This window comes from Glycine soja, chromosome 15 (assembly GCF_004193775.1).
Source record: "Glycine soja cultivar W05 chromosome 15, ASM419377v2, whole genome shotgun sequence".
NCBI lineage: Eukaryota > Viridiplantae > Streptophyta > Magnoliopsida > Fabales > Fabaceae > Glycine > Glycine soja.
Genome location: NC_041016.1, coordinates 14,828,861 through 14,840,915, shown reverse-complemented (window position 1 = coordinate 14,840,915; position 12,055 = coordinate 14,828,861). Strand labels below are relative to the sequence as shown.

General features: G+C 33.4%; 1 protein-coding gene across 1 annotated transcript in view; it reads right to left on the bottom strand.

Annotated features, from left to right (window-relative positions):
* Positions 1-10,552, bottom strand: part of LOC114386840 (calcium-transporting ATPase 8, plasma membrane-type-like) — a 30,929-nt gene extending 20,377 nt beyond the window's left edge. The window contains exon 1 of the mRNA XM_028346892.1: positions 10,456-10,552. The gene's annotated coding sequence lies outside the window, so the exon portion shown is untranslated. The remainder of the gene's footprint in view (positions 1-10,455) is intronic.
* Between the last annotated feature and the right edge of the window lie 1,503 nt (positions 10,553-12,055).

Here is a 12,055-nt window from a genome sequence, read left to right as displayed (position 1 = left end):
ACTTATCCCAAAATGAATGATAATTCAAAATTCATCCTCAATTGATAATTTAAAAAAAATACCCCAACTTAATAAATTCGCCTCCCTTGGTTTAAAAAACAAAAAGAATCAAGAAATTCATATATTCCTATAAACATTACATTAATAACTTACTAAATTTTTCTAATTATTTTTTGCCGCCTCATATATCTATAATTTTCTTACAGATTCATGAGGTGAATAGAGAAAACTTCCTCTCACCAACGGTCTATTTGTTGCCGTGAAAATTAACAGAGGAAAAATAGAATAGAGATTAGGATTCTCTTATGTTTGGTCGTGTTGAAATAAAGGAGAAGACAGAAATAGAAATATAATCGTAAATCTCAAACTTTTTATTTTCTTAATAGATTATGATAGTATATAATTATGTTTGGAAAAATTAACCGAATTAAAATATAACTTGCAACATGAAATTGCGTAAAAATAAAACTTGCAGCATGAGACTTTCAATCTATTTTACCCATTATTTCGATAATTAATTAAAAAAATCTCTCAATCATTCTAAATTACTATTTTTTTTATCTTAATGATCTTCTTAATCGTTTATCTTTTCCATCTCCATCTATCCTCTTTTATTTCAATCTTCAAATTAAATTTCACTATTTTATAATAAAATATCAAGTGTTAAAAATAACTTTATAGGTAAAAATTTAACAGCTTTTTCAATTTTGTGAAGGACAACTTACAAAAAAGAAAAATATTTCATGCTTGGTTTTGGATAGTAAAATCAAAAGAGAAGGTATGGTAAAATAGGATCACCCTTTTCAGGTAGGAACACTTCACAATGGATCAAATGCAAAAAAACTCCCCAAATTATCTTCTCTATTGTGGTTTTCAAGGGACAGTATAGGAACAACTGATAAAGGGACAACAGAAAATCTAGGTCGGGACCTAACTTACAATAATTCCAATTTCCAAGACACCTACGTACCCAACACACACGTCCTACACCTTATATTTGGTGTGTATCACAATTCAAAGCATTATTTTCCATGTGTTATGTTAATGGCCACCACCACTAACAGATAGTTAGGCAGCAACGCGTGCAGCAAAGAATTATGGAAGAAGCATTCGTAAAAAAGAAAAAATAAATAAAGGTAAGAAGCACGCCATTTCAAAGAAAAATTTAAATGCACAAATTCATATTTGCATTAAAAAAATTATGTCCACATCCACAAATATTTATTTCTGTTATTTGGAAATATTTGGCAATAAAGAAAAAGATTTTTTGGCGTGTATACGTGTGTATCAAGGCTTTATTAATTATAGCATGAAAAAAATACTTTATTTGTGGAGTGGTGTAGTTTTTACTAGATATGGCAATGCGGACGAAGTCAGACAGTGAGGGCCACCCACCTCACAATTTCCATTGGAACGAGAGGTATGTACCTTTATTTTATTTTATTTTATTTTTGTACGAAAATAACAAAGTAATGAAAGAAATACAACTTTAAAAATTGAATTGAAAAAGTAATGAATAATTATATTTTATTTGTTGGGACGAGCTAGACCATTCGAGGACAGAACGCAGACAAGAAAATAAAAGCAAAGCAAAGGCTGGTAAATGCTATGACGAGAGGAAGAAACCCAAAAATGAATGAAGGGTAGAGTGGACTCTATATTTGGGAGTATAGGTAGAAGAAAAAAATATAAAGAGATATCACAAACTATGACGCTTGATATGATATAAAACATGAGAATGTGATTTTCAGACATAGTATTATATCTTCAAACCTAACACTGCCACGTCCCTAGGGTTATGTGCTTGCCACTCACATGAGTTATCAACCTTGCTCTCTTTGAACCTTATTAAGAAATGAACTCTTTGAATAAAAGGACGAAAATAGGAAACTTTGAATCAAGTTATCCAATATTGAGAGAAGATCCATACCCAACTTGGAAAATAGTTATAATTAACTTTTGAAGTAAAAGTTAAAGTAAGTTATTTATAACTAAAAAAAGAAGGTGACATGATGAGGACATCAAAGATCAAGTCCAAGCCCACAAGGAAGCTCAAGACCCAATACAAGACATGGGAGGACTTGAGACAAGAGCAAAAGCTAAAAAGACTCAAGAATCTTTACACCATATAGTGACTAATCTAAAGGCAATCCAATTGCATGAGGGGATCCAATATCTAGAGGTCTAGACCTCGAGCTTAATTATGTCTCACTTAATCACTAAGACATTTTAGTTATGCTTACAATGTTGAGATTTTAATTTTAATTTTATTTTCTACCAAGTGCATAAGAATTGATTTGTATAAATCATTTTTGAACCGAATAGACAAGGGACATTTGTTGGGTTTAATGATTGAAGTGTGAGAATTGTCTCTGCTAGGGTTCTTCCTTAAACCATTTGATCTTATCAAGAATTGCTCAATTCTTGTGGTGATCCTCAAGGCTTATCGAACACCATTGTTGGTGATGCCTATCTTATTCTTCCTTTTACATTTTCTGTTTCCTCGTTTAATTTCCGCAATGTTAATTATGTAATTCTGTTTGAATTTTTTTGCATATCTCTCGATTTTCTTAACCTTTTTTGGTGTTTTTTGTGCCTAAATTGTGCTTCAGAATATCCTCTTTCACCTTATTTTTGAATCGTTCCAATCCGAGCTCTATAGGCTGAGAATTGGTATGCAAATTGAATCCTAGAATTGATATGAATTGAAACAAGGCAAGGGGGATTCACACCATTTGGTATTTAAAGCAAGGTTTTAGGGTTGGAAATAAGGTTGAGCTCATCCATCATGTTCTACATTTTTGGGTAACCATAAATCCCTAAATTATGTTTACTTAATTTAAATTGTATAATTCTGTTACAGCCTTGCGTTTGGTCATAATTTATTCTTTCAATTTCCTAGTGTGTCTTTTTCTTCAATTCTTATTCAGTTGATGCAGTTTTGCGTTTGTGTTCTTGGAGTTCATCCTATGTTCATCATTGTTCATAAACTTTAATCCTTTCAATCCATGTGATTTGGGCTAAGTTGTTGTTGAGTGTTAAATATTTGCTTGTTTTGTTGGGAATTTTAGTTCAATTTCATTCTCAGTTGCTGCTACTTCAAAGCTTCATTCCAAAATTATATATTCCATTATAAGAAGCATTTTGAGTATAAAAAACAAAAGAAAGAAAGAAAGAAAAAATTATGCAGCAAAAGAAGTTAAAAAAAAAGTACATCAGTTGTGTTCATTAAATTAATTACACCCCACTTGTTTGATTAAATTCCTAAGTGTCAAGTGTCTTCTCTAATCATTGTTTTTCCATAAAATTAATGTTTATCTTGCTTGTTTGTTGGTAGTGAAATTGTTCTTTACTACTTCTTTGCATTTGTTGGTTCTAGAATTTTGTTTAAACTCTATGATTGCTACCTTTAAAAGTTCTTCTTGATTATAGATTGTTGGTTTAAATAAGAACTTTAAGTGAGGGAAAGAGTGGTAAAAGGCAAAGAGTAAAACATTAGAGAAAAAGCCATAAAAGAGAGCACTATACACGAGTGGTACATCTCTGAGTATAAACACGTGAGAAGAGTGGTGAGGTCCTATTACTTCACCTCTTTTTGTCCTTTACTTGAAATATGGTAGGTACAGGTGGTGATGGTACCCCTCCTCCAGGGGGAGACAATAGATAGTTGATTGATGTCATTACAACCCAAATGCAAAGAATGTTGACAGAACATACCGAATAAGAGAATTGAACAACTAGAAAATCAAGGAAATGGTGATGATGGTGGAGGTAGAAGGAGGAGATGGAGAAATAATGAGGGTGATGCTAGAGAGGACAAAATTGAAGGAGTAAAGTTGAACATACCCCATTTTCAAGGAAAGAGTGGTCCAGAAGCATATTTGGAGTGAGAAACGAAAATTAAGCTACTATTTGCATGCCATAATTACATTGAGGATAAAAAGATGAAGGTAGCAACCATGGAATTCACTAACTATGCTCTCATCTAGTGGAACCAATTACAAAAAGAGAGGGCGAGATATGAAGAACCCTTGGTGGATAGTTGGGAAGAAATGAAGAGGTTGATGAGAGGAAGATTTGTTCCTTCTCATTATCAAAGAGACCTTCATAACAAGCTACAAAGACTCACACAAGGTAGTAAAAGTGTTGATGAGTATTACAAGAAGATGGATGTTTCCATGATTAGAGTTAATGTTATGGAGGATCGAAAGGCTACTATGGCTCGTTTCCTACATGGGCTAAATAGTGATATAAGGCATGTTGTGGAGTTGCAAAATTATGTGGAGTAGGAGAACTTAGTACATCAAGCTTCTAAGGTGGAACAACAATTGAAGAGAAAGAATGCTATGAGGAAGAGTTTATATAATTTTCACTCTCCTAGTTAGAAGGATAGAAATAAGAAGAAGGGAGGGTCATCAACAAGTAATCCCAATGTTACAGCTCAAAGAACTCAAAATAAGTTCGATAAGGCACTTAAGAAAACAAGGAGTAGTAAGATTAAGAACTTCAAGTGTTTGGGAAGAGGTCACATAGCTTCTCAATGTCCAACTAAGAAGACTATGTTACTTAAGGAGGATGGAAAAATAATTAGTGATTCTTCTTCAGAATCTTCCCCATCTAGTGATGAAGAGGAGTATGAAGAGGAAAAAGAGTCAGAAGGAGATTTGTTCATGATTAGAAGGATGTTGGGTAGTCAAGCAGTTGAATTGGATGACTATTAAAGAGAAAATATTTTTCATGCAAGGTGCCTTATCCAAGGGAAGTTATGCTCTTTGATCATTGATGGTGGGAGTTGCACTAATGTGGCTAGTGAACGGTTGGTTTCAAAAATGAATTTGGAGACTAAGCCACACCCGTGACCGTACAAACTTCAATGTCTTAATGAAGATGGTGAGATGATTGTGAATAGGCAAGTTGAAATTGGCTTTTCCATAGGGAAATATAAAGATTATGTTTTGTGTGATGTGGGACCTATGAAGGCTTGTCATTTGCTTCTTGGGAGGCCTTAGCAGTATGATAGAAGAGTGATGCATGATGGTTTCACCAATAAGTTCACTTTTGTGCATAAAGATCGCAAAACTACTCTTGCACCATTAGCTCCAAGAGAAGTTAGTGAGGATCAATTAAAAATGAGAGAAAAAAAAAGCAAAAATAAAAAAGAAAAAGAGAGAGAAAAGAGAAAAGAAAAACATAGTGAAAAGAAAAAGGAAAAAAAGGGTGAAAAAGAGAAAGAGAGAAAAAAATCAAATTAGTTTATAAAAGAAAAAAGAAGTAAAAAGGGTTATGCAACTAAGAAAGTCAATACTCTAACTTTTGAGTAAAGAGTGTAATTCAAAGGGCGCATGTCTTTCCCAAACAAGTGCCTCAAGGTCTACCCCCTCTTAGGGGTATTGAGCATCAAATTGATCTCATTCCATGAGCTTCATTTCCGAATAGGCCAGCCTATTGGAGCAATCCCCTAGAAACCAAGGAGATTCAAAAGCAAGTTGAAGACTTGATGCAAAAGGGGTGGGTTAAAGAAAGCTTAAGTCAATGTGCAGTTCTAGTCCTTAAGAAAGATGGAACTTATAGGATGTGCACAGATTGTAGAGCCATCAATAACATCATGGTAAAGTATAGACATCTCATTCCTAGGTTAGATGACTTGCTGGATGAATTGCACGATGTTTGTGCCTTCTTTAAAATTGACTTGAAAAGTGGATATCATCAAATTAGAATTAGAGAAAGAAATGAGTGGAAAACAAACTTTAAAACTAAATATGGGTTGTATGAATGGTTGGTTATGCCCTTCGGGTTAACCAATGCTCTTAGTACCTTCATAAGATTAATGAATCACGTGTTAAGGAAATTTATAGGAATGTTTGTTGTTGTCTATTTTGATGATATTCTTATTTATAGCAAATCTTATGATGTTCATGTTGTGCATTTGAGGTGTGTTTTGGAAGCACTTAGGAGTGAGAAATTGTATGCTAACGTGAAAAAAATGTGTGTTTTGTATGGACCATGTCATTTTTCTTGGATTTATTGTTAGCTCACAAGGAGTGCAGGTTGATCTAGAGAAGGTGAAAGCCATTCAAGATTGGCCAACCCCCAAAAATATAAGTGAGGTAAGGAGATTTCATGGCTTAGCAAGTTTCTATAGGAGGTTTGTTAGAGATTTTAGCACTTTGGTTGCACCTCTAAATGAAATTGTTAAGAAAAAATGTTGTTTTTGAATGGGGTGATCAACAAAAGAAGGCTTTTATGGCTTTGAAAGAAAAGTTAACTAATGCTCATGTTCTTGCTTTGCCTAATTTTGCTAAATACTTTGAGCTTGAATGTGATGCATCTGGGGTAATCATTGGGGATGTGTTGATGCAAAAGGGGCATCACATTGCATATTGAGAAAATAAATGGGGTTGCTCTTAGCTACTTTACATATGATAAGGAATTATATGCCTTAATAGAGCTTTGCAGACTTGGCAGCATTATCTCTTGCCCAAGGAATTTGTTATTTAGAGTGATCATAAGTCTTTGAAATACTTGAAAGGACAAGGAAAGTTGAACAAAAGGCATGTCAAGTGGGTGGAATTTCTTGAACAATTCCCCTATGTGATCAGACATAAGAAAGGTAAGAATAATGTGGTTGCTAATGCATTCTCCTACAGGTATGCATTATTGTCTACCCTTGAAACTAAGTTTCTTGGTTTTGAGTGCATTAAGGAATTGTATGACCATGATGCTAACTTTTTTGATAAATATAAAACATGTTCTCATATTGCATCTGATGGGTATTTTATGCATGATGGGTATTTGTTAAGGAACAAGAGACTTTGTGTGCCTAAGGGTTCAGTTAGGGACTTGCTTATTAGAGAGGCACATGAAAGGGGCTTAATGGGGAACTTTGGGGTACAAAAGACATATGACATCTTGCATGAGCATTTCTATTGGCCTCACATGAAGCATGATGTACATAAGTTTTATGATAAATGTCTTGTTTGCAAGAAATCTAAATCCAAGGTTATGCCATGTGGTTTGTATACTCCATTGCCAGTTCCTGAACATCCTTGGATTGACATTTCAATGGATTTTGTTCTAGGTTTGCCTCGGTCCAAGGGAGGAAAGGACTTGATTCTTGTGGTGGTTGACAGGTTTTCTAAGATGGCTCACTTCATAGCATGCAAGAAGGTAGATGACACTTGTCATGTTGCTGATTTGTTCTTCGAGGAGGTGGTAAGATTGCATGGTTTACCTAGGAGTATTGTAAGTGACTAAGATTCTAAATTTCTTAGACATTTTTGGCGAACTTTGTGGGGGTAAGGTTGAAACTAAATTGTTGTTTTCAACTACATGACATCCCTAAACTGATGGGCAAACTAAGGTGGTCAATAAAACTCTTTCTACTTTTCTTAGAGCTTTTATTAAGAAAAATCTTAGGACTTGGGAAGAGTGTTTGCTTCATGTTGAATTTGCTTATAATAGGACTATATAATACTACTTAAATGTCACCCTTTGAAATTGTTTACGATTTTAATCCTTTGACTCCTTTGAATTTGTTGCCTTTACCAAACATTTCGTAATTTAAAGATAAGTTTGGGCAGGTTAAAACATAATATGTCAAGAAGTTGCATGAGAAAATCAAGGCCCAAATTGAGAATAAAATAGAAGGGTATACAAAGTATGCAAACAAAGGAAGGAAAAATGACATTTGAACCAGGTGACTGGATATGTGTGCATTTTAGGAAAGAACAATTCCATTCACAAAGGAAGTAAAAGCTTAGGTCAAGAGGATATGGTTCTTTTCAAGTACTGGCCAAAAACAATGATAATGCCTACAAAATTGATTTGTCGGGTGAGTATGGTATAAGTCCTACTTTTAATGTGGCTGATTTATCTATTTTTTATGCAGATGATGATTTAGTTGATTTGAGGGCAAATGCTTTTCAAGAAGGAGGGAATGATGAGGACATCAAAGACCAGGCCCAAGCCTAGAAGAAAGCTAAAGACCCAATACAAGGCATGGGAGGGCCCATGACAAGAGCAAGAGATAAAAAGACCCCAAAAGCTTTACATCATATAATGACTAATATGAGGGCAAACCAATTGCATGAAGGGATCCAACATTTAAAGGCCTGCATGTGTGGGTTGCTAGTCACATGCGTTGCTTGCTTAGAGTGAGAATAGAAGTCAATTATTGACTTAGGAATTTAATAATAATAATAAATTGCTTATAATTGGTTTTTAGACCTAGATCTCAAGCTTAATTATGCCTCACTTAATCACTAAGGCATTTTAGTTATGCTTACAAAGTTGATATTTTATTTTTCTTTTATTTTCTACCATGTGCATAAGAATTGATTTGTATAAATCATTTTTTGAAGCGAATAGACAAGGGACTTTTGTTGGGCTTTATGATTGAAGCATGAGAATTGTTTCTATTAGGGTTCTTCCTTAAACCATTTGATCTTATCAAGAATTGCTCAATTCTTGTGACGATCCTCAAGGCTTATCAAACATCATTGTTTGTGGCGTCTATCTTATTCTTTCTTTCACATTTTCTATTTCCTTGTTTAATTTCTGCAATGTTAATTCTGCAATTCTGTTAGAATTTCTTATTTACATATCTCTTGTTTTTCTTAACATTTTTTTGGTGTTTTTTGTGCCTAAATTGCGTTTCAGAATGTCTTCTTTCATCTCATTTTGGAATCATTGCAATCCAAGTTCTATAGGCTGAGAAACCTATAAAAGTTAACAATACGTTTCTAACTCAAATTGGTGTGCAAATTCCATCCTAAAATTGATCCGAATTGAAGTAAAACAAGGAGGATTCACATCATCACAAGATTTTCAACTCAAGATCACTAGTTAAGTGATAACTGCTAAATAATTGTATTTTTATAGTAGAAAATTAGTCAAATATTAGCCTGAAATTAATTATTTAGCAGTTATTTGTGATTAAAAGTTAGAAAATTAATTAAATTGAATTTTTGGGTGCAGATATAAAAATTGGAGGTGTAACAAGCAAAAAGGGCAGAAAAATTGAAGAAAAGAAGAAAATTTGAAGAAGGCCCAATCCAATACGCGCGCTCAGCGCGCGTCACGGGCTAAGCGGGCCAGGAAGTACACGCGCTAAGCACAGGGTGTCACGCTAAGCGTGCCTACAAAGGCCCAAAGCCCACTTCAGCAGCTATAAATAGAGAGTCAGTCCAAGGGACAGAACACACCACCACAGAACCCCCTCTCCTAGGGGTTTCATTTACTCTCTTTCTTTCACCCCCTTCTCATTGTAAAGCCCTCATGACCATCAGTGGCTAACCCCCTAGCTAGGGCCTGGCAGGCCTAAAAAGCCAATGATGTATGGAGCATTTCAAGAGTTATCAATAAAAAGAGGAATTCCCTCCAGGTTCTTTATTTATTTACCGTTCTTTCTTTTTACATCTTGTATCTCTGAACTTTGTTTTCTGTTAGTCTTTAGGCCACTCGGGAGAGGGTAAAGCCTAATTAGGGATAAGGAATGAATGCGTGAATCGGTTTTAAGGGTTAGGCCACTCGGGAGAGGGTAACGCTTAATAGAACACTAAAAGAAAGAAATTATTGGGTTAGCATGACTTAATGCCCCAATGCTCATGCTTTAGCAAACATCTAGAATGTAATCCTAATGCATCTTAGTTATTGAGTCTTCGCAAAGGGCATTTGGAAGATAGGTAATTAAGGTAGGCTTGTCATCGTGAGGCATCAGGGGCAAGTAGATGGATAGATGTGGGGCAGAATTAGTTCATTGGTATTGATAACAGACAAATCCTGAATCCATATATCTAGGCTGATTAGACTGGTTAGGTTTTAGCAATTTTATTATATAAATTTTATTTCTCCTTTATTTGAATTTCGTAGAAGTAGTTATCTTTATCATATCGCAATTTAAATATTTTATCTTCTGTTTTGATCCTTCAATCTTTTATCTTTTCTTTTATCTTCTAATTTTATCTTTAAGTATCTTATCTTTTCTTTTCTCTTTTAAGTTTATCTATAAATATCTTATCTTTTCTTTACTTTATCTTCTATCTTTCTTTATCTTTTATTTTAAATTCTTATCTCTTGCTTTTAAATTGGGTTTGCATTAATCTAAGTACAAACAAAGTCCCTGTGGATTCGACACTCGGACTTCCGAGAACTTTACTACTTGTAACGATTTGGTACACTTGCCAACGAGTTAACATTAAGTTAGGATAATTTCACGTCAATTTACACTTTTGAAGGTGAACTCAGCCTCTTAATGAATTATATGTTTGTTTTGTCCTTTACTAACTACCTAAATTGCTTAATGCTCAGCCCCTATATATATCAATCATCCCGACAAATATTAAAAAGGTAATTTAAACTTTCAACCACTCCAACTCCTTTATTAAGTAATAGCTGCATTAACCTTTGCAAAACACAGCAAAGTAATAACAAGATATTGGTCAAGAGATTTTCTACCTTTTCAGAAGGATGCTTCAACTGACTTTCCTTTAGATTTATGATCAATTCAACTAATATCTGCAGCTAATTAATACCTTTGAATCGTGTATATCTGCAACATCATGAGATAGCATGTCAGAGATGATTCATTCTCTTGAGAAGCCAACACATGCAACAACTTTTCATCTTTAAACATATATTATTCATAATCATATGCATATTCAAATTGTGCTCCATTATTCGTGTTAAATATCATACCAGAGTATTAAACAGAGCGATATATTCACTGAATGAAACCAGATGAAGATTGATTTTGCAATTTAAACCTGCTGCATGTATCTGATATTTGTTGAAAAGCAGCCAAAGTATTGTACGGATGCAGAGATATCTTTGAAATGGAAGAAGAGGGTAGCTGGTATCCCTAGCTTGATTCTTAACTTACAGATGAGATAAAGTGAATAATAAATTAAGTCCGAAACTTTGTCTTTTGACCCATATATGGTAACTAATAAAATTTGTGGAAAAAGGAATTTCTTTTTGTTTAGAGAATAAATTACAGTAATCTTCATCCTCAATAATGTTTTGAAAATTAATAGTTGTGATTGGGATAAAATACATGCATATGTAAAATAGGTTATTATGAAGTCGTTATAGTTACAACAGTGTATTTCTAAATTAATACTATTGCATATTTCAAGGTGCATTCTTGTAATTTATTATCCCAACATACATATGCTTTAATTAATCCGTGTTAGCATCAGCTTATTTTCAATACATAAGCGTAAAAAATATCAAATACGTACAAACCACAAATAATACCAATCATGGAAAGGAAGAACATAATAGGATGGTTTTGAAAATGTAGAGTATTAGTTATAAGCTATGTTTGATTTAAAGTTACAGAAGTATTTTTGTAAATTCCAACATAAAATTACGTGTTTCAATGTATAAATTGAGTATATTACTCCAATATAATGTATAAATTGAGTATTAACCGTAGTGTAGGAACCATTTTATATATATATACTAATGTATAAATTCCAATATAATAACATTAGCAGCGCTAGACTACATTAGGACTTTTGCAGAACAGAGTTTTATATCCCAAAAATTGAACTCTACCGAATCAGCTTTTACAAAGTTGGAGGAAGCCTTAACTTCAATTCAATCAAATACGAATTTTCCCTGTGTGAAAGTCAAATTAGGATCAGGTATGTGCAGTGTCTACAGATTTGAATTTTATTGTTATACCCAATTCGGTATTTCATTCTATCTGTGTACACAAGGACAATCAGAATATCACAAGTTCACACTAATATCATTTCTTACATTATTTTGTGAATACTATATATTTATGTTTAAATATGAGGAATAACTATTTTAATTATCCTAAAGTTTAATTTTAATGAAACTATATTTAATATTTTCTCCTTTTTTTTCAACTTACACAAACGTCCCTCAATTAATAAATGTCCTAAAATTTCTTAGAGAGATTATATATTATGAAAAAGGTGAATGTAATTTCACCTTAATTACTATGATTCGCCCTTACCTTTATAAATAGAGTTAATTACTTTTATCACTCACGTCCCTACTATATAATTAAATATTACTCTCA